The 22252-nt window shown below is 41.3% G+C and overlaps 1 pseudogene; it reads left to right on the forward strand.

The window, feature by feature from the left end:
• The first annotated feature begins 2296 nt into the window (after positions 1–2296).
• LOC140709439 (histone-lysine N-methyltransferase SETMAR-like) lies at positions 2297–11131 on the forward strand (annotated as a pseudogene).
• The last annotated feature ends 11121 nt before the right edge of the window (positions 11132–22252 follow it).

Below are 22252 nucleotides of genomic sequence, written 5' to 3' on the forward strand. Positions count from 1 at the left end.
CCCAAGCGATTTAGGAAAGAAATTGACTGCTACTCCCCTCCTCCCTTCCATATTTCTCTCACACACAACTCCAAAACTATGGTTACAAGAAAAGATGGGACATAGGATGATTACTCTCTGTTCTGCACTTTTGTGCCAAGGCACTTTTCTCTCAGTACGCTGACCTGAGACCCCCTAGAATGAAAGTCCAGCTGAATCCAGCCCCAGATCAATTCCCACCCCCACCCAGGCTGCCCACTCCCACGTTGTATGCTGTTGGAGGTCCCAAGTCCCAACCCTGGTTCTACCATCTGACACTTACCAGACTCACAGTAAGGCTGAGGCAGAGGCTTTGGTGGAGTGCTGAGCTGAGCAGGAGTCAGGGCACTTTTTATATCATTCCCCAGCCTGGCCTCTCTCCAGGTTGAAGGTGATGGACAGGTTTCACCACTCTAGTTGGTCAACTTCCTCTAGCCCCTTCCTGACTCACCACAGGCATCTTAAGCAGCAAACCCTTCAGGGCCCCATTTCCCAGGGACACACAACTGGCCAGAGGATTCTGGGAGCTCAACTATTCCTGTGATGCTTTTATGACCTGGGCGCAGGGAGCTGAGTGAGGCATCCTACTGTTTTGTGACCTTAGTCAAACTTCTGCTCCAAATCTCAATTTTTCCACTTTCACAATGAGTTTGTTCTCATTATTAGGCTGAAAGATTCACTTTTGAGGGCATGAAATGGAAAGTTATGTGTCTTTCAGGAATGTCCAGGCTGGGTCATATGCTTTGAAGATAGAAAGAGTCACTTCCCATGAAGGGGTGGTATTTCTGGGGTGTTCTCTTGAGCCACAAGCCCATCCTCTCTCAGAATATATTTTTAACTCAATTCTGTGTGGAAATAAACTCTGTCTTTGGTGGGGGAGTCTGACTTTAGGCCAAGTAGAGTCAAGTAGAAGACTTCTAGGAGTCCTCTGCTGCTGCCACTTGCTGCCCTACCTCCATGCCCGAGGCTGCAATTAGAGAAGTTCTCAGGAATGCCATGCTCACAAGAACTCCAAAGCATGGCCCACTCTAGGCAAAGAACAGGACTGAATAGGCACAATATAAAAATAGGTATTGTTTTTATAATGACAAACCAAACAACTTTCTTAAGTACATTTTTAAATGCATGAAGGTATAAAGATCAGAATCAAATCATTTATTTCCTGTTCTAAACCATACCCTAGAAATAGCTTAAGAAATCTTTCAGAGTGGGGATTTAAGCACATCTCTCCCCAGTGCCAACAGTGCGCCAGCACACTTGAAATAACATCCAAATTCATTGCTCTGGTTTAAAAGGCCCTGGGCACCTGGCTTCTGCCTTCCTCTGGAGCCCCAGTTCATGCCAATCTCTCCCTGAGGGGTATATTCCTGCCTCACTGAGGGCCTTTGGTTCTTGAGATGAACCCAGAGCTCTCCACCTGGGGGCTTGGCACCTGCTCTCCTTCTGCCCACAGGCACCTCCCCAGGTCTCTGGCTCTTTTATGCCTTTCAGCTTCAGTGTCAATGTTGGGGTTTGTCAGAGATCCTTCTCTGTGTACCATATCTAAAGGATTGGTACTTCATTTCACTTATAACAGTCTAGAGTTATTTTATTTGCATTTGTTCACTTGCTTATTATCTATCTCTCCCACTGGAAAATAAGCTAAGAGCAGGGTATACCTGGTATGTTTTCCACTGTGCCCCTAGAATCTATCAAAACCACTGCATATAATATGTGCTCTACAAGTATTCGGTGAAGAACAATGAATCTTACCACCCGAAAATAATGACTATTAAACATTTTAGTGTTGATCAATGTTTATATGTGTGTGTCTGTATGTACGTGCAAAAACAAAACTGATTTATTTCTTCCCTTTCTTTTTAATGGTTGGTTAATAGTTTATTATATGGACATCATTCATTTAAACTCTCTTTTTTACAATCTAATCCAAAAAGAAGGAATTATGAAGGCAATACTCAGTGGGGCTAATTTTGAGAAGTGTCTTGATTCCCCATAGTTTCCCTGACAGGCACGTTTCTCTTAACGCCAAGTCAATCTGTTTAAAGTGCTAATTTTGTCATATTCCTGGATCATGTCTAAAAGACAGATGGAGGACTCACAAGGGACCCTTGGTTTCTGCAATGCTATCATCTCCTCATGACCTCTCTGTTCCCTGAGCCCACCCTGGGACCTCATATTCTTTTTCCCATAGAACAGGGACTGTGCCATTTTCTGGGGCACAGGAAGCATGACCCACTCTGCCTTGAAGGACTAATCAAGCATCCTTACTTCGGCACTGATGCCCTTGTTCTCTGCTGCTGACCTCATCTGGGGGGAATCTGCCTCTTCCCAGCCCGTGACAGTCAGTCCAGGGCAGCAGACTCGGATCAAGGAAGTCACACCGGTCTTATGGGTTAGCAGGAGCTCAGTATCTGCCAGATCTTCCTCCCGCCCTCTGACTCACGGCATAATAAGAGTCTTAAGGAGAAGATGGTATGTGAGAGCCTTTAACCGCTGGGCAAAGCTAGGGTGTGGGAAAGAGGTCAGTGGATAAAACTGAGGGAGTGTTTGTGTGTGTGTGTGTGTATGCAAAGGAGGGGTTGGGGAGACCTCAGCATTCTGGGGCTGAGAAGTCCCATATTCTGCCCACAGGTTGCCCATTTGGGAGACAGGCATTCATGTATATGGGGGAGGTTCTTTCACTGCCCATCTGAATGATCTCATAAGCTCCAGGTCCACATGACAAGTCTGGGTAACTGTCCAATCCCCACCCAACATAATGAGGATGAGCTCATATCCCATGACACATGGAGAAGCTTTGGCCCCAGCTCTGCCCCAGCCCAAGGATGCCCTGGCTATTTCAGATTTGGAGGCAGAAACTGGCTGGTTTGTCTCCTCCTGAGTGAGGCAACCTATTTGAACTGTTGCTCAGTTGTAGGGGGCAGAAGAAATCAGTCATGGTGATTCACTGTCCTGTGGGGAGGGATGCTGAGGACAGCTCTTAGCAGGTTGCCATAAAGGTCGTGGCAGATGGTCCTGGAAAGTGACTTGGGCCAGAAAATCGTGTATTCTTGTCTTGGATAGCCATGCCTCGTCTGCTTCCTGGTATGGCACTGCCCCATGCTCTGAGGCTGCTAGCCTCCTCTCCCTCTCACAGGCCTCCTCCTCTCCCCAGGGCACTGTCTCCTACATCGGCGGCTCTCGGTCTGCAACGTGCACTAGTTGCCTCCCCACACACAATTTTTTTTTTTTTGAGATAGAGTCTCACTCTGTCTCCCAGGCTTGAGTGCAGTTGTGCAATCTTGGCTCACTGCAACCTCTGCCTCCCCAATTCAAGCAATTCTTCTGCCTCAGTCTCCTGAGTAGCTGGGACTATAGGCATGCACCAATATGCCCGGCAAATTTTTGTATTTTTAGTAGGGTTGGAGTTTCACTATGTTGGCCAGGCTGCTCTTGAAATCCTGACCTCATGGTCCGCCCTCCTAAGCCTCCCAAAGTGTTGAGATTACAGGTGTGAGCCACCGTGCCCGGCCTTCCCCACAAACTTTGAATCCTCCTCGCCTTTCTCCATTGCTTCCTGGGACTGACCTTGGCTCTTCTCTCACCTTTTGTGTCTGTCTGCTGTTCAAGGAAGGGAGATGAGACCAAGAAAGGGCCAAGAGGGCTGACTCATCCTTTCTGGGCTTCTGGGTGGATCTGTCTGTCCTGACCTGCTTTCCTTTCTTACATCTTCTTATAGCTTTCTCTCCTGGGCCTGTTGGATCACTGGATCTCAGTCACCAGTGCTGGCCTTTGCTCTTGGATCTGAGAGCTGTGGAAGGACAGTCAGCTCTGCTCTTGGTGGCAGCAAGAGGAGCAGAGGCATAAAGGCTATCAGTAGTAGAGAAAAGAGACACTCAGTGTCCCCTTCTCCAACTAAAGGAAATTTCCTCCCCTTTGGGCTCATTGTTGGGGAAATCACATTTTGTACAGTTGATTCTCTGTGCCAGAAGACAGCAGAATGTCTGAGATGGAGGAATCCTCAGAGAATGCATGGGAAATGCCTTACACTGTGCCTGGTGCATAAGAGCTTCTTTATTTATCTAATAATAACTAATAATAATAACTTAAATTCACAATACATAAATTCATAGAAACAAAAGCAAACTGATGGTTGTCAGGAAGTGAGGGGAGGAGAGAATGGGATTTAGCTGCTAAAGGGGATGATGAAAATGTTATAGAACCACATAGGGTTGGTGGTTGCATAATATATGAATGTACTAAACACCACCGAATTGTTCACTTTAAAATGGTAACTTTATGTTATATGAATTGTACCTCAATAAAAAAAGAAGTAATGCCTTTGCCTAATACCAGGTCACAAGGTAAAGTTGTTAATATAATTGATGCGTCCATTCAACCAACACTTACTGAGCCTCTACTATGTGTAAGGCACTGGAGATAGGGTTATGAATAGAAAACACACACAGTCCCTGCCTTCAAGTAGCTTAAAATGTAGGTGTTCCTTAATACATAGGAGCTTCTTAACACACATATGTCTGCTTCCCACCATTGGGACTCATCTGTATTCTGACAGGAATTGAAATCTGGAGAGAACATGAGTTGCCCGAGAGCCTACAGCGAGGCTGTGATAGAGCTGGTCTGGAACCCATGTGTCCTGACCTCTGGTCAGGGTCTCTCCTCCCCATCAGGCTGCCTTGCTAGGTGCTTGAGCATCTGATGGCTGTGACAGGTTGCACTGGGTGACTTCAAAGACACATTCCAGCTCTGTGAGTCAGTCACTTACCCCAACATGGTCAGTTCTGGGTTTTCTGGAAGGAGTGCCAGTTTTCTCTGGCTCTCATTCAGCCAAAATGCCCTTGGGATGACCCTCTTTGGTCCTGGGAATAGGGAGCCCCACTTCCTGGCTGGGTCTGGTGTTTAAGCTTATTTCAGCCTAATCCAATCTGAAAGAATGTTACTGTTCAATGGTGGGCACTGACTTTGCCATCAGACAGGCCTAGGTTTGAATTGCACCTGCACGGCTTTTTATCTGGACAAGACATTTCTTACCTCTGTGAATTTCAGTTTCCTTGTCTGTAAAATGGGGATACTAACAACTCCTTAGAATTCTGTGAGAATTTGGAGAGGCAATATATATACTTAGCACATAGGTTATACTCAGGAAGTTGGCTATTTTATTGTTGGGGGCCATTGCAAAGGTTTGCTGATGGATTACAGTGTGTTACCTACCTAAAGATAGTTTTAAGGATGTAAGTTATTTAAAGTTCATCAGCTTTAACTAACTCATTTTGCCCATGAAAAACATGAAGCCGCACAGTCACAGAGTGCATGGGAGTAGCGTGGGGAGGGGAGCCAGGTCACCTGCCTTCCCATTTGCTGCTCCTTCCAATCTGCTGCTGCTAGGCCTCAGGTGACGATTCAGCCCAGGATGTGAGACTCTGTCTTGTGCTTTGATGACAGCCTATGTGCACTGAGTGTGCTCACGTGAGTGGGAATCATGGGGACATTAAGGTGGCTTTGCATTTCTAGAGAATGATGGTACATGGAGGGGCCTGGGATCTGCATGGGCAGAGGATAGACAGTGGTTTGGAACACAGTTTTTATCTGGAAAAAGGAATATAGTAATAGAGTGAGGAGTGTACATACAGTCACAGCCTATCAAGTCAGAGATAGAAGGTAGGTTTCAGCCAAGCACATGGAATGGAGGTGATAGGCAAATTACCATGTGGGGTAAGGCTTCACAGGGCTGTGTGAAAAAGAAGAAGGCAGGGCTGTGAGGAGCACAGCTTGGTTGGGGGCAGCCAGGAGTGGCAGGGCCCTTGGGTGCAGGGAATGGGGGAGGGACATTTCAGACGGGAGAAAGAGACAGTCACAGAACAAAAGGGGAGCACAGGGACCAAGTCCAGCCATGAAGCCTCCCTCCAAAGTGTCCTCAAATGTCAGACAAGTAAATGTAAGGGATCAGGGATTTTCCAGGACTTTGCCCAGCTTCCTGATTTATCACTCCCCACTCCTTCTTTCTCCCTTGCTAATTAGAGAGTGGTGGGGGACACCTGATCCTGCATTAGCTGCCTCTTGAGAGGCATAATTGCTCTTACAATTACTCGTAAAAGCAGTTGCAGAGGCCACTCAGATGCATGTGTTTGGGCATGTGCATGCATGTGTGTGTGTGTGTGTGCGTGTGGCTCGTGACTTACCAACATGAGTGAGCTGCCCACATTTTCCTGCCTGGCATGGGCCCTGGTGAGCCGCCCATGAACTAGTCTGTATTTATGGACAGTTTGTCACAAAGCTATCTGACTGCTCCAGGCCACTAGATGAGTTGGTCTGGTCCAAAGTAGAAAATAGTGCCTATCTCTCCCTCCCTAAGACACGTGTCCTCTGCTTACTGTCTCACATTAAACTAGGTACCAATGCTCAGAGTCAGGGCATGTGCAGGTCTCTGGGACCTCAGCTGAGCCAGTGTTCTGGGGAGGGCCCTGGCCTATCCTCCCTGTCTGACAGGGAGATACAACCCCTGATCTCAGGATGCTCTAGATGTAGTAGAGGATCCTGATTCTGCCCTCAGGGAACTCATAACCTTACAGACAGACAGGTGCAGAAACTGAGAGGTGGGTGCAATTCAGTGCCATGCCAAGTGAGCTCTCAACTAACTTTACATGGATGCAGGTATAAACAGAAACAGGGCTTGGGAAGTCTCCCTGAAGAGAATGCAGAGGAAAGTGCAAAGGGAACAGGGCTTCCAAACCTGCTGTTTGCTAGACACCATGCATCAACCCCCCATTCACTCTCATGTAATAATCCTTTATGCTTTACAGAGGAGGAGCTGAAGCTCAGAGTAGTATAGCAGCTGGCCAGTGCTCCCAAAGCCAGCAGGTTGATCAAGCTCAAGTCCCTGTGCTCCCAAGCCACCCTCTCCACTGGGGGCAGAGATGTCCACCAAGTGTGATAGACACTGAATCCTGGTATGCCCCAGTAAGAGAGAGCCCAGGGCTTCCATAGGGCATGATGGGACAGCTGCAAGTCAGAAGACAGGTAAGCTGGAAATTGCTGGAGTAGCTGCAAAGTTATTTTCCTGCCACTCAGGTTTTACTAGAAAGCCTGCTTGGGGTGGAGTGGGCAGGAAGGGGAGAGAGCCCATTACCTCTTATAGGCTAGTACTTGCATGCTCAGCTCCAGCTACCTTTCCTTCTCCCCGTACCTCTCCTACCCCTGCCAGGAGCCCTAGGCCCAGTAACCCCAGGGCCACCTCTCTACCCTGCTTAGAGTCCAAGTCCGGGGATACTAGTGCTGGAGGGGCCTTCAGGGCATGGAGAGTGTAACCCTCGCTTTACAGAGGATGACATAATCTCAAGAGGAGAACACAGAAAGGCAGGGCACATCTCCAAGTCCCAGGTCTGTGGACCTTGTGCTTTCCATCGTTCCTGTCTGCTAGAAATCCTTTCCTGCCTTCTTTCCTATTGGTTGATTTTTTATTCAGCTGCTGTTTCTTGAGAGCTTCTTTGTGTGCCTGTGTTCTAGGACCTAGGGTATAGCATCCACCAAAACAGGCAAAAATTCCTGCCCTGCCAGAGCTTTCATTCCAGCGGGGGTTGGAGGAGTTATGCAAAATAAACACACACCTGAAATATAAATCAAGGTATGCAAAATAAACACAAAATAACTTGAAATTTAAATCAAGTTAAATGTTCAGAAATTCTGTGTAGAAAAATGTAGCAAGGAAGAGGTTTACTGAGTGCTGGAGGAGAGCGATGTCATTTATTTTAAATGGGGTAGCCAGGGAAGGCCTCACACAGGAACCTGGAGAAAACCAGGAGGTCAGTATGAGGATGAGTGCAGGGACAGGGCACAACATGGGCAGCATCCCGGAGGCAGGAGTGCTCTGGAACCAGTAAGGAAGCTGGTGTGGCTGAGGCTGAGTGAACAAGGGAAAGAGTTTTGAGAGACAAGGTTGGAGGCTTGGGTAGAGGTGAGCGGTGGGGAGAAATCATGCAGCAACTTTAGCTTTATAGTCAATGAGATGAGAAGCCGCAGATCAGTGACATTATCTGATTTAGTTTTAAAAGGCTCTCTCTGGCAGGGGTGGAAGCAAGTTGAACTCTTAGAGGAACTGTAGGAAATTAGTGATGGCTTGAAAGTAGGGTGGTAGCAGTAGAGGCAGAGAAAGGTGAGCAGAATATAGATACGTTTGGATCCTAGAACCAATAAGATTTATATCTTACAAAGAAAATAAGATAAAATATCAGTGGGAAACAACCTGAATGACCATAAGGATTCATTAACAGAGATGGGGAAGACCACAGGTGGGGCTGGTTTTGTTTTGTGGTTTTTTTTTTTTTGAGATGGAGTTTCACTTTTGTTGCCTAGGCTGGGGTGTAATGGCATCATCTCGGTTCACTGCAACCTCCGCCTCCCGGTTTCAAGCGATTCTCCTGCCTCAGCCTCCTGAGTAGCTGAGATTACTGGCGCACGCCACCATGCCTGGCTAAGTTTTGTATTTTTAGTAGAGACAGGGTTTCACCATGTTGGCCAGACTGGTCTCAAACTCCTGACCTCAGGTGATCCACCCGCCTTGGCCTCCCAAAGTGCTGGGATTACAGGCATGAGCCACTGTGTCTGGCTGAGGTGGTGGTTTATGGAAAATGTCAGCAGTTTGACCTTTGAAACATGTTAAGCTTGAGACACCTATTAGACATCCAAGCAGAGTTGTCAAGTAGGCAGTTAGAGATACTAGTTGTGAATTCAGGAAGAGGTTTATGCTGTGGAAATACATTTGGAAATCATCAGTATATAAATGGCATTTGAAGACGTGAGCCAGGATGAAATCACCAAGGGAACGAATATGGAGAGGAAACACACGAGGCTCAAGCATGACCCCCTGAATCACTCCAGCGTTGAATGATCAGCAAGATATGAAGAAAAAGTTCAGGAAAATTGAGAAGGGAAAGAGCGGACAGAGAGTTAAGAAACACGGTAGGATAATGTGGTGTTCTAGAAGACAAGTGGACACATTGCCAAGGAGGAGGGATGAACAGTGAGGCAAATGCTGTACAGATATGTGGAATCTAATAAAGTCAAATTTGTAGAAGCAGAGAGTAGAGCAGGGGTTTTCAGGAACTGGTGGGGGGAGCTGGGGAAATGGGGAGATGTTGGTCAAAGGGTCCAAACTTTCAGTTATAAGATGAACAGTTCTGGGGATCTAAGGTACAGCCTGAGTCCTGATGGATGTGTTAATTCATTTGATTGTGGCAATTATTTCACAATGTGCACATATGGCAAAGCATCACATTGTACACCTCGAGTATATACAATCTTTGTCAATTAAACATGTTTTAAAAGATAAGGACTAAGAATGCCCATTGGATCGGGCAACACAGAGGCCATTAGTGGCCTTGACACTGGCGGTCTAAGGCAGTGGTGAGGATGAAAGCCAGATTGGGGTGGATTCAAGAAAGAATGAGAAGAGAGGGCTTGGGAACAGTGAGGATAGAGAGCATTGTTAAAACTATTGTTAAGAGAAGCAGATAAATGGGGCAATAGCCAGTGCTGACTCTATTTCTTCAGCTCCTTGTAAACTCTGCTCATTACCCCACCCTTCCTCCCCAGTAAAGCTGTTACTGACACACCAAAGCCCATGATGCCCTGACTGTTCCACAACCCCTGTTCATTTCCACCTCACCTCCCCACTCCTCAGCTCCTGCTTATGGAGGGTTTGGATCCAGCCTTGCAGTTTTCCACTTGTTCTCTGTTTCTGGAGAGCTCGGCTGCAAATATCCCAGTGAATTACTTCTTTATGTCATTCAGATCTCTACCCAAATGTCAATGTTCTGAGATGGCTCCTTTAGCCTCTCTAAAATATTAGGTTGGTATGAAAGTAAGTGGGGTTTTTGTGTTGTTGAAATTTGCCATTTTTTATCAGAATACATTCTTGAGTAAATGTGGTTATGCTATACATCATTTTAATGCACACTTCTCACTTGATGTTTTTGCTAATGACTTATTACTTTCTGTTTATTTTATATTTATTTTAGACTGTGGCAGTGATGTTAGACAAAGGCAAATTCAAGCAATTTTCTTATTCAAGTTCAAAATGGGTCATAAAGCAGTGCAGACAACTTGCAACATCAACAGCATGTTTGGCCCAGAAAGTGCTAACAGACGTACAGTGCAGTAGTGGTTCAAGAAGTTTTGCAAAGGAGACAAGAGCCTTGAAGATAAGGAGTGTAGTGGCTGGCTGTAAGAAGTTGACTATGACCAGTTGAGAGGAATCATCCAAGCTGATTCTTTTTCAACTACACAAGAAGTTGCTGAAGAATTCAACATTGACCATTCTAGGTTGTTCAGCATTTGAAACAAATTAGAAAGGTGAAAAAGCTCGATAAGTGCGTCCCTCATGAGCTGAGCAGAAAAAAAACACCAGTTGTTTTTCAAGCATCGTTTTCTCTTATCTTATGCAACAACAACGAACCATTTCTTCATCGGATTGTGGTGTGCGAAGAAAAGTGGATTTTATATGACAACTGACGACAGCCAGCTCAGTGGTTGGACCTAGAAGAAGCTCCAAAGCACTTCCCAAAGCCAAACTTGCACGAAAAAAAGGTCATGTTCACTGTTCGGTGGTCTGCTGCCGGTCTGATACACTACAGCTGTCTGAATCTCAGCGAAACCATTACATCTGAGAAGTATGCTCAGCTAATTCGCGAGATGCACCAAAAACTGCAACACCTGCAGCCAGCATTCATCAACAAAAAGGTCCCAATTCTTCTCTACAACAATGCCCAGCTGCTTGTCACACAACCAACACTTCAAAAGTTGAACGAGTTGGGCTACAAAGTTTTGCCTCATCTGCCATATTCACCTGACCTCTTGCCAACCGACTACCACTTCTTCAAGCATCTTGACAACATTTTGCAGGGAAAATGCTTCCACAACCAGCAGCATGCAGAAGATGCTTTCCAAGAGTTTGTCGAACCCTGAGTCATGGATTTTAATGCTACAGGAAAGAGCAAACTTATTTCTTATTGGCAAAAATGTGTCGATTGTCATGGTTCCTATTTTGATTAATAAAGATGTATTTGAGCCTAGTTATAATAACTTGAAATTCACAATCCAAAACTGCAATTACATTTGATTCTCTACCCCATGCCCTTCTTCATCGCATTATAGCACTCACCACTATTGGAGCTTGTGTTATTTGTTGTGTTCTTTGTTGTGTTCTTGACTCCCTAGAATGTTAAATTCATGAGAGGTGGGCCCTTAACTGTATTTGGCTTCTTGACTTCCCCAACACCTAGAACTGTGCTTGATGCATAGACTCTCCAATACATCTAATATGACACCTTTCTAAATGTTTGTTGAAGAAATGAGTACTCCTGTCAAAAAGATATAAATGCATTTTCCCACAAATGAACTTAACTTCTAATATCCAGTCACTATCCTTGATTGCAGAAAACAACGTACTCAACTCCTAGTAAACTCAGTCAACTCTGGCTTTACCTCATGCAATGCAGAATCTCCTCTCCTGCTCCTTTTCCCCTTACCAGAGATTCACTTAAGACTTCTTTGTGGAGAGCATATACTTTTAGATCTCTGCAATAAATCCCCAAAGCCTACTTAGAAACTTAAGAGTCTTTGTCCAGAGGATCCAGCTCTAGACCCTCCCCTGAGTAGTATGTGCTGCTGACTAGGTGGGATGGCTTCTGAGGAAGCTTCCTGTGAGAGAAAAGATGGGCTTGCAGTATTCCAGAATTTCATCACCCTAAATAGTCTCTCCATTTTTTGGCAATAGTAATTATATGACTTTGTAAACATCCCTTTCTTCCCACTAATAACCCCAAGCTCCCAAGAACAAAGACAAGACCCAATTTTTTCCTGCTTCATCTGCCCTGGCACTTGGTTGGTGGGTTTCCTGTGCTTAGATTTCATCCCTTTATTCCTTTCCTCTGGTTCCGTGACATAAGAAATTACAGGCATTCCTTACTCCTGTTTCTAAGCAGCTCTGAGCAACGACTAACTGGCCGTGAGGCCAAACAGAAACGGGAAGTCTGCACGTAGGGGTGAGGCAAGGAAAGGCAGGCCTGGCATTTCCACAGGCCCTGGATGGCTGATACAGCTAAGCCAGTCCAGCTCTCCTGAGAAGTCTGCCCTGTGCCTACCTCCAGGAGGTAGACAAAGGTGGAGGGGGAGGGGAGCTGCACCCAGGGGATTTGCAGTGTGATTTTACATGAGGAAGGAGGAACATTTTGTCAGGCCAAGGCTCAAGGACCCGATCTTCTGTGTTTGACCTGGTATTGCAGCCCTCTTGGCCTTGCACAACACAAACATCTCTCCTATGTGAATCATTACACTGGTATTTTAAAATAGAATTTATATTTTTGGTTTGAAATGAAACACAACCACTTCATCCAGTGCTTAACCAAGAAAAAATCAATTGATCCAGTGTTGAGTGCAGGAGGAACTAGTTGTGCTGGACTTCCAGAGACACCCTTGTAACTTGAGTTTTCTGTCATTGAAATTATTCCCCTTTATACAAAGTGCTTCTTTGGCTTTCCTTCCCTCACTGCCTGCTGCGTATAGCGTCTTGGAGTAGAGTGCATCACTGTCCTAATATTAGGGCTGCCGTCTTCTGTTTCAGAAGCAGTTTGGCAGCTTTGAAGCTCTGTATCTCAGGGATCATCCATCCCAAATTTCAATATTTATTTCCACCACACCATGGCTTCTCACTAGTATTTAGTGAAGGGTCAGAGAGCTTTCTTACCATGTATTTTAAAAGCCTCCAGCCCTATTCACAGCCTCCTGAGCCATTGCAGTTGCACCCAACCCACAACCAGATTTTGGTTGCACCCAACCCACAACCAGATTCATATCTACTGCAGCCTCAGCAAAGTGTACCTGTCTTTAGTTTTCACTCCATGAGGATGCAGTCAGGGAGGAGTCCAAGGAGACTCCTGGAGAAAGGATATATGGGCAGGAAAGATTAGGTTGTTGGAGTTAGAAAAAAACGTGCTCCCCACCATCACAACACTTACACCTTTGTATCTGCTTTCCTGTCTTGCTTTGCGCTGTAAGCATCACAAAACAGACTTGATTTATTTATTTCCATGTCTGAAGTATATCACATAGAACCTGGCAGTTATTTGATGCTCAAACAAATAATTGGTAAAACAAAGTGAACTACAACCCCTGGTAAAGATAAAGTAAAAGGGGCCAGATTTACCCTTCCACCAAAAAAGAAAAAAATACCTGAGACAGTGGTTGTCAAGATACTAGACACACAAGGCAACAAAGGACAGTGAACCTTGACAGACAGATAAGGTGAGCCCTGATTGTTCCAGCTTACTCTCAGAGAGTTTGCAAGCTGCCGTGCAGAAGGGGAATCCAGACAGGGCCTGGCTATCTCCCTGAGTGGAGACAGAACTGGGAGGCTGGGATGCCAAGGCAGCTAGTTTGCAGAACATCAGAGAGAAGAGAACTGTGCACAGAGAGAACTCTGTAGATCTGCAGAAGATTCTTCCTGAGTCTTCAATTGCATACTATAGGCACATTCATGTGAAGAAATCACATGAGACAGGAGAAAGAATTACTTCAAAGAATTAAGAAGGAAAATCCCTGGAGCCCACAGGGCCAGAAATACTTTCTGTTTCTACTAGCCAGACCGGAAAAATGTGTAACTCACATGGTTTCAGATAGGGTACTCAGAAGGGTTATGCTTCAGTAGTGGGTACAATTTAGTTTCAGATTAAATGCTTTTCTGGTCTTAAAAAAGATCTGAAAGAATCAAACTGCTGCCAAGTAACTTAACTGTATCTCAATACAGAGCTTAAGTATATTTATTGAAAGACAAAATTCACAATGTCTGACTTCCAATTACAAATTGCCAGGCATGCAAAGAAATAGTAAAATGTCATCAATAATGATAGAAAAATAAAAGCAACCTAGAAAAGACATAGGATTTGTAGACAAGAGCATTGAAACAATTATTATAAATTCATTCTGTATGTTTAATAAGCTAGATAAAATATTAAACACATTCAGTAAATATATGAAATATATATATTTTAAAATTAAATTTGTGGAGATGAAAACTACCATGTCTGAAATAAAAAATACCTTGGATGAGATTAATAGTATATTAGATACTACAGAAGAAAATATAGTGAACTTGAAGATGTCGCAATAGAAATTACCTAACACAAAACACAGAGAAGAGGAAAAAAGACAAAAAACAATCAAACAAAAAAACTCAAATAGAAAACATCAGTGAGGTGTGGAAAAATTTTGAGCAGCCTAATGTAAGAACAGTTGAAATCCTTGAATGATGGAGTAGATGGGGAATTACCAAAATTTTTCAAAATTGGCAGGGTGCTGTAAATCCACAAATTCAAGAAACATGAAACATGAAGAGAATTATACCAAGGCACAAGGACAATACAATTGCTTCAAACATATGATAAAATAATCATAAAAATAGCCAGAGATAAATAGGCATGTCACTGAGGAAAGTCACATCATGATGGGAAAAAGGAACAAATGACAACAAATTTCTTTCTAGAAACAATACAAGCCAGAAAACAGTGAAGCGACATCCTTAATGTAATGAAAGAAAAAATACACAACAGAACAAACAATAACAAAAAACTGGAAAACTACATTTCTATATCCAGCAAAATATATTTTTAAAATGATATAAAGATTTTTTTCAGACATTTAAAAGCTGAAATAATTTCACACCAGCAGACTATGAATTATACAAAATTTTAAAGGAAGTCTTCAGGATGAAGGAAAATAATATCAAATGGGACTATGGATCTATACAACAGAAGAACACCATAAATGGTAAATACCTGGATAAAACAAAAAAAATTTTTTCTTACAATTCAAACCTACAGGAGGAATAAATAACTATTTAAAGCAAAATTGAGAGCAATGTATTATGAATATTTTTAATATATGTAAAATAAAAATGTGTTATAATAATAGCAAAAAGATCAGAAGGAGAAAAATGGAAGTATGTAGTTTATAGGTTCTGATACTGTAAGGAAAGCAGTATAACATAAAGGTGGACTATACAAAGTTAAAAATCTAAACAATAAAATCCTGATGCAACTACCAAAATAACACAAAAATGTTGCAGAGATTAAGTCAAAGAAGGAGATGAGATGAGATTGTATAAAAGGCTCAATTCAAAAAAATGAATAAGACAAAAGAAAACAAAAAATAGGTGAGACAGAGAAAACAAACAGCAAGATGGTAGATTTAAACACAACCATATTTACTAATCACATTAACACTATTGATCTTAGTACTCCAATTAAAAGCCATAAATTATCAGATCAAATAAAAAAGACTTACCTATATATTGCTTGGAAGGGACCCACTTTAAACATAAAGACATAAATAGGTTAAAAGCAAAATAATGGGGGAAATATCTTGTTAATACTAAGCAAAAGAAAGCAAATGTGGATATATTGACTTCAAAGTAGATTTCAGAGCTAAGATATTACCAGGGATAAAGAAGGTAATTTTTTAATAATAGAGGCAATTCATGAAAAGGATACAATAAATCTTAAATCTTCATGCTTCTAATAAGAGAGCCTCAAAATACACAAAGCGAAAACTGCTAGAATTGAAAGAAACTATAGAATAATTCAAAATTATGTTCAGACATTTCAATGCCACACATTTAATACTTGATAAACAAGTAACCAGAAAATAAGTAGAGATGTAGAAGACTCAAATCACATAGTAAAACAAATTAGTCTAATTGACATTTACAGAACACTCCATCCTACAACAGTAGGATACACTTTCTCTTCAAGTGCACATGAAGCATTTACCAAGATAGAGCATATTCTGAGTCATCAAATAAATCTCAGTGAATTAAAAAAAATTCAAGTCATGTAAAGTATGTTATTTGACTGCAGAGGAATACAATTAGAAATCAAAAACAGAAATATCTCTTGGAAAATCTCACGGCATTTTGAAAATAAATAAAAACACTTCTAATTAACCCATGGATCAAAGTAAATCAAAAGGGAAAACAAGAACTCCTTTGAACTAGAAACAGAAACAACGTTCCAAAATTTTTTGGTTGTAGCTAAAACAATACCTAAAGAAAATTTTCTAACATTAAATACCCATATTAAAAAAGAAAAGATTTCAAATAATAACCTCTACTTTCACCTTAATAAATTAGAAAAAAGAACAAATTACACTCCAAATAAGCAGACGAATGGAAATAATAAAGATCAGAGTAAAAATAAATGAAATAGAAAACTAGAAACCACATAAAACACTATGAAACAAAAAGCCAGGGCTTTGAGAAGATTGATTAAATTGATGAAAATACTCTCTAAACTAAGTAGGAAATACAGAGAGAAGATGTAAATTACCAATACAGGAATGAAAGAGGTAAGCTTACTACAAATTCCACATATGTTAAAAATAATAAGGACATCTTATGAATAAATCTGTACCAATAAATTTTAAAACCTAGCTGAAATAGATGATTTTCTTGAAAGACAAAAAGTAGTAAAATTCATTCAAAAGTAAGTAGATAATTTGAAAAACTAAAATCAATTAAAGAAATTGTATTTTCTGTTAAAAACCTTCCCACAAAGAAACCTCCAGGCACAGATAATGACATCTGGGTTCCATCAAATGTCTAAGGAAGAAATCACACCAATTCTCCACAAACTGCTCCAGAAAATTGAAGAGAACACTTTTTATTTCCTAAGGACAGCATTACTTTGATACCAATATCAGACAAAAATATTACAAAAAAGAAAACTACCAACAAGTGCAATATCCCTTATTAACATAAAGCCAAAGCTTCTTAGCAAAATTTTAGCAAACCAAATCCAAGAATATAAAAAAGATAATACAATGTGATCAAAGAGGGCTTATCTCCGGTGTGCAAGGTTCTTTTAACATTCAAAAATCAATCAATGTAATTCACCACATTAGCAGACTAAAAATAAAAAATATACATATATAAAAATAAATTTAAAAAAATACAATCAAAGTATATCAAACACATATTACAAAATGCTTGCAAATTTTAGGGGAAATTTGACAAAATGCATGCAAATTGTTCACCAAAAACTATAAAACTTTAAAAAATTAAAGAAGACATAAATAAATGGAGAGATAATCCATGTTCATGAATCAAAATACTCAATATGGTTAAGATGTTCATTTCCTCCCCCAAAATTTAATCTACAGATTTAAAAAAATCCCAGTCAAAATCCCAGCATTGATTTTTTAGAAATTGACAAGTTTAGTCTAAAATTAATATGAAAGTGCAAAGAACTTAGAATAGCTAAAACAACTTTGATAAACAACTAAATTAGAGGACTATATTACCTGACTTCAACAGTTAGCATAAGGCTACAGTAAATAAGACATTAGTGTCAAGACAGACAAATAGATCAATGTAAAAGAGTTAAACAAATATGACGTGATTTTTGACAAAGATGCAAAGGCTACAGAAAGGACAGTCTTTACTAAATAGTGATAATACAATGGGATATCCCCATGCTTCCCTCTGCCTCTCTCCCCGCAAAAAAACAAAAACAAAAGAAAAAAAAAAAAACACCTTTGTTCATACCTTCCACCATAAAGAAGCATACCCCATTTTATTGCACTTTTCAGATATTGTGATTTTTTACAGTTTGAAGTTATATGGCAACCCTGTGTCCAGTAATTCTATTGGTAGCATTTTTCCAACAGCAAGTATTCATTTCGTGTCTCTCTGTCAAATATTGGTGATTCTTGCAATATTTCAAAATTTAAAATTATTATTATATTTGTTATGGTGATCTGTGACCGTTAATCTTTGATGTTACTATTGCAGTTGTTTTGGGGTACCATGAACTGTGCCCATAGATGATAACACATTTAATTGATACATATTTTGTGTGTTCTTACTACTAGAATAACCAGCCATTCTCCCATTTCTCTTCCTCTCATTGGGCCTTCATAGTCTCTGAGACGCAACAATATTAAAATTAGGCCAATGAGTAACCCCACAGTGGCCTCTAAGTATTCAAGTAAAAGGAAGAGTCACATGTCTCTTACTTTAAATTCAAAGCTAAAAATGACTAAGCTTAGTAAGGAAGACATGTCAAAAGTTGAGATAGGCCAAATGATGGGACTCATGCTGAACAATCAAGTTGTGAAAGCAAAATAAAAGTTCTTGAGGGAAATTGAAACTGCTACCTCAGTGAACACATGAATGATAAGAAAGCAAAGCAGCCTTATTGCTGATATGAAGAAAGTTTTAGTGGTCTGGATAAATCTAAGCAGCCACATAATTCCCTTAAGCTGAAGCCTAATCCACAGCAATCCATAGAATTAACTCTCCCTTTAATTCTGTGAAGGCTGAAAAAGGTGAGGAAGCTGCAGAAGAAAAGGTTGAAACTGGCAGACGTTAGTTCATGATGTTTAGGAAAGAAGTCTGCTCCGAAACATAAAAATGCAAGGGGAAGCAGCAAGTGCTGATGTAGAAGCTGCAGTTATCTGCAAGTTATCCGGAAGATCTAGCTAAGATAGTCCATGAAGGTGGCTACTCTAAACAACTGATTTTCAGTATAGATGAAACAACCTTCTATTGGAAGAAGATACTATCTAGGACTTCACAGCTAGGGAGGAGAAGTCAATGCCTGGCTTCAAAGCTTCAAAGAACAGACTGACCCTCTGGTTACAGGTTAATACTCCTGATGACTTTGAGGTCAATCCTCATGTATCATTCCCAAAATCCTAAAGCCCTTAAGAATTATACTAAATCTATTATTCCTGTGCTTTATAAATAAAGCAGCAAAGTCTGGTTGACAGAAAATCTGTTTATAGCATGGTTTACTGAATATTTTAAGCCCACTGTTGAGACCTACTGCTCAGAACAAAAGATTCCTTTCAAAATATTACTGCTTATTGACAAATGTACCTAGTAACCCAAGATTTCTGATAGAGATATAAAGGAGATTGATGTTTTCATGCCTGCTAACACAATGTCGATTCTACAGCCCACAGATCAAGAAGTAATTTCAACCTTCAAGTCTTATTATTTAAGAAATATACTTTGTAAGGATATAGCTGCCATAGACGCTTTAGATAGTGATTCCTCTGATGGACTTGGACAAAGTCAACTGAAACTCTCTGGCAAGAATTCACCATTCTAGATGCCATTAAGAATATTTGTGATTCATGGGAGGAGGTAAAAATATCCACACTAACGGAAGTTTGGAAGAAGTTGACTCTAAGCCTCATGGATGACTTTGGATGGATTCAAGACTTCAGTGGTGGAAGTAACCACAGGTGTGTTAGAAATAGCAAGAACACTAGAATTATAAGTGGAGTTCAAAGATGTGACTGAATTGCTGCAATCACATAATAAAACTTGAGCAGATGAATTGTTGCTTCTTATGGATGAGCAAAAAAATTGATTCTCAAGATGGAATCTACTCCTGGTGAAGATGCTGTGAACATTGTTGCAATGACAACACAGAATTTAGAATATTCCATAAGCTTAGTTGATACAGGAGCAACAGGTTTTTAGATGATTGACTCGAATTTTGAAAGAAGTTCTACTGTGGGTAAAATGCTATCAAACAGCATCATATGCTAAAGATAAATTTTCCATGAAAGGAAGAGTCAATTGATGCACCAAGCTTGATTGTTGTCTTATCTCAGGAAACTGTACCTTGAGAATTGCTTGAACCTAGGAGGCAGAGGTTGCGGTGAGCCAAGATCACAGCACTGCACTCTAGTCTGGGTGACAGAGCGAGATTCTGTCTCAAAAAAAAAAAAAAAAAAAAAAAAAAAGCTGTACCAGTCACTCTAGTCAGCAGCTGTCAACATCAAGGCAAGATCCTTCACCATCAAAAAGATTACCACTTGCTGAAGGCTCCAATGATTATCATTTTTTAGCAATAAAGTATTTTTAACTCAGGTATGTACTTTTTTGACATAATATTATGGCACATTTAATAAGCTATAGTATAGTGTAAACATAACTTTTATATGCACGGGGAAATTTTAAAAATGTGTAACTCGCTTTATTGTGGCAGTCTGGAACTGAACCAGCAATATTTTCAAGGTATGCCTGAACAAAAATTAACTTCTAGAAGAAAATATAGGAGAAAATCCTTGTGTCCTAGAGTCAGGCAAAGATGTCTTAGGTGTGACACAATAAACACAACCCATAAAAAAGCAACTAACTGGACTTTATCAAAATTAAGAACTTCTGCTATTTGAAAAAAAAATTTAAGAGAATAAAATGATAAGCCACAGTCCAGAGAAAATATGTTAAATAATTTATTTGACAAGACACTTGTATCAAGAATATACATATATACATATATGCACACATACACACATATATATACACACATACATACATGTGTATATACACACACATACATACATGTATATAGATATACACATAAATACACACACATACATATGTATACACACATCCCCTTAAAATCCAGTGATAAGAATCCAAATAGCTCCAAACAGTAAAAAAAAATGGAGGAAATATTTGGACAGATAATTCACCAAAGATGATATACAAAGGCAGAAGGGCTCAAGGAGAGATGCTCCATGTCATTAGCCATTAAGAAAATGCAAATTAAAGCCACAATGAAGCAACACTGCATATTTATTAAAAAGTCTGGAACTCTAGAAATAGAAAAAGTGAGCATACAAATAACTGGCAGGGCTGTGCAACAACTGGAACTGCCATACACTTCTCATGGGAATGTAAAATGGCAGAACCATTTTGGGAAACAGTAGGGCAGGTTCTTAAGAAGTAAAACATATACCTATTATATAAAACAGTCATTTTCCTCTGAGGTCTTTACTGAAGTGAAATGAAAGCATATGTTCATACAAAGATTTGTGCATGAATGTTCATAGCAGTTTTATTTGTAATAGCCTCAAATTGGAAACAACCCAAATGCCCATCAAAGGATTGATAAACAAAAGTGACATATTCACAATAATGAGGGTATTTGCTACTCAGCAATGAAAAAGAATGAACTGTGGATACATGCAAAAACATGTTTGAATCTCAGTCTAATTTAGCTGAGTGAAAGGGGTCAGGTATAAAAGAACGCACAGTGGTTTGGCCTGGGAAGTGGCAGAAGAGGGACTTGACTTGCGCCAGAGCACCCCGCAGGGGTTGGTCAACCCAGAGAGCTGCCTGGAGACTCAGGAAGAGGACAGAGAGTGGGACTGGGGTGGGGCAAAGAGCGGGGGTGAAGGTTGGAGTATCCAGGCTGGGCAGGGTCTTCCCACCATTCCCGCAGACCCACAGTCTCGCCTTTCACAGAGGGTTGGGTAATTACCGCTGGCTTCCCCAGACCCCAGCAAGGGAAAGGCAGGTGAGCCAGCTCATCTCTGTTGTCCTTGCACAGGGTGCAGATCCCAAGGCCCAGCTCTGCCAAGATCTTGCCCAGCTGCATTGGGCCTGGGTATGTGGTGAGGCCCAGTGTAGCAGGACTCTCACTGACTTCCACCAATGAGTTGGGGGGCGATGCCAAATAGGAGGCTGGCACCACGGGAGGGTGGAGGTCTCACCTTGGAACCCCAGTAGTCCCTGGAGCATGACAGCCAGAGGAGGCTCCCAGGATGGAGAGCAGGGCACCCACCACCTGGGCTGCGAAGAGTAGCAACCCTCCAACTACTGCAGCAACCACAAATCCCCCAGGACCAGCTAGATGTGGCACGTGGAAGTCTTCAGGAGCCCAGTGCTGAGAATCTCAAGATTTCTCCCATCTGGCCAGATTCTTGGAATGATCTGACCTTGCAGGCCTCTAGCTACTTCAAGAAACTCCTAAATTGTGCTGCCCCACTTCTGAAAGTTTACATGCAAGGAATGGGGTTTTGCCCTTTGCAGTGTGGGAATACAAAAATAATTCAGAGATGCCATGACCCAGAATAGAAATAGAGTGGCCCATTTTAGATGTTTCATGAAAACCTGTTTTTATTTTGAAATCTGAACCTTAGCATTTACAAAAACTTTGGAGAGATGGCTGCCTGCCCTCCTAGAGGGAAAAATAAACTGCTTCCAACATAACCTTTGTAGGACTACGAAATTGTTCCAATTTAAAAAATTTTCTCCCACAAACTAAACAAAGTGCAGGAATATTTTGTGTGCTACCAGTGCATTGTTACTAGGGAATCTCTATTTTGAAATTCCAAGTAATTGAAGATGACTTTTATAGACCTTAGATGGTGTCAAAATAGAAAC

Source organism: Chlorocebus sabaeus, chromosome 20 (assembly GCF_047675955.1).
Source record: "Chlorocebus sabaeus isolate Y175 chromosome 20, mChlSab1.0.hap1, whole genome shotgun sequence".
In the NCBI taxonomy this organism is placed as follows: Eukaryota; Metazoa; Chordata; class Mammalia; order Primates; family Cercopithecidae; genus Chlorocebus; species Chlorocebus sabaeus.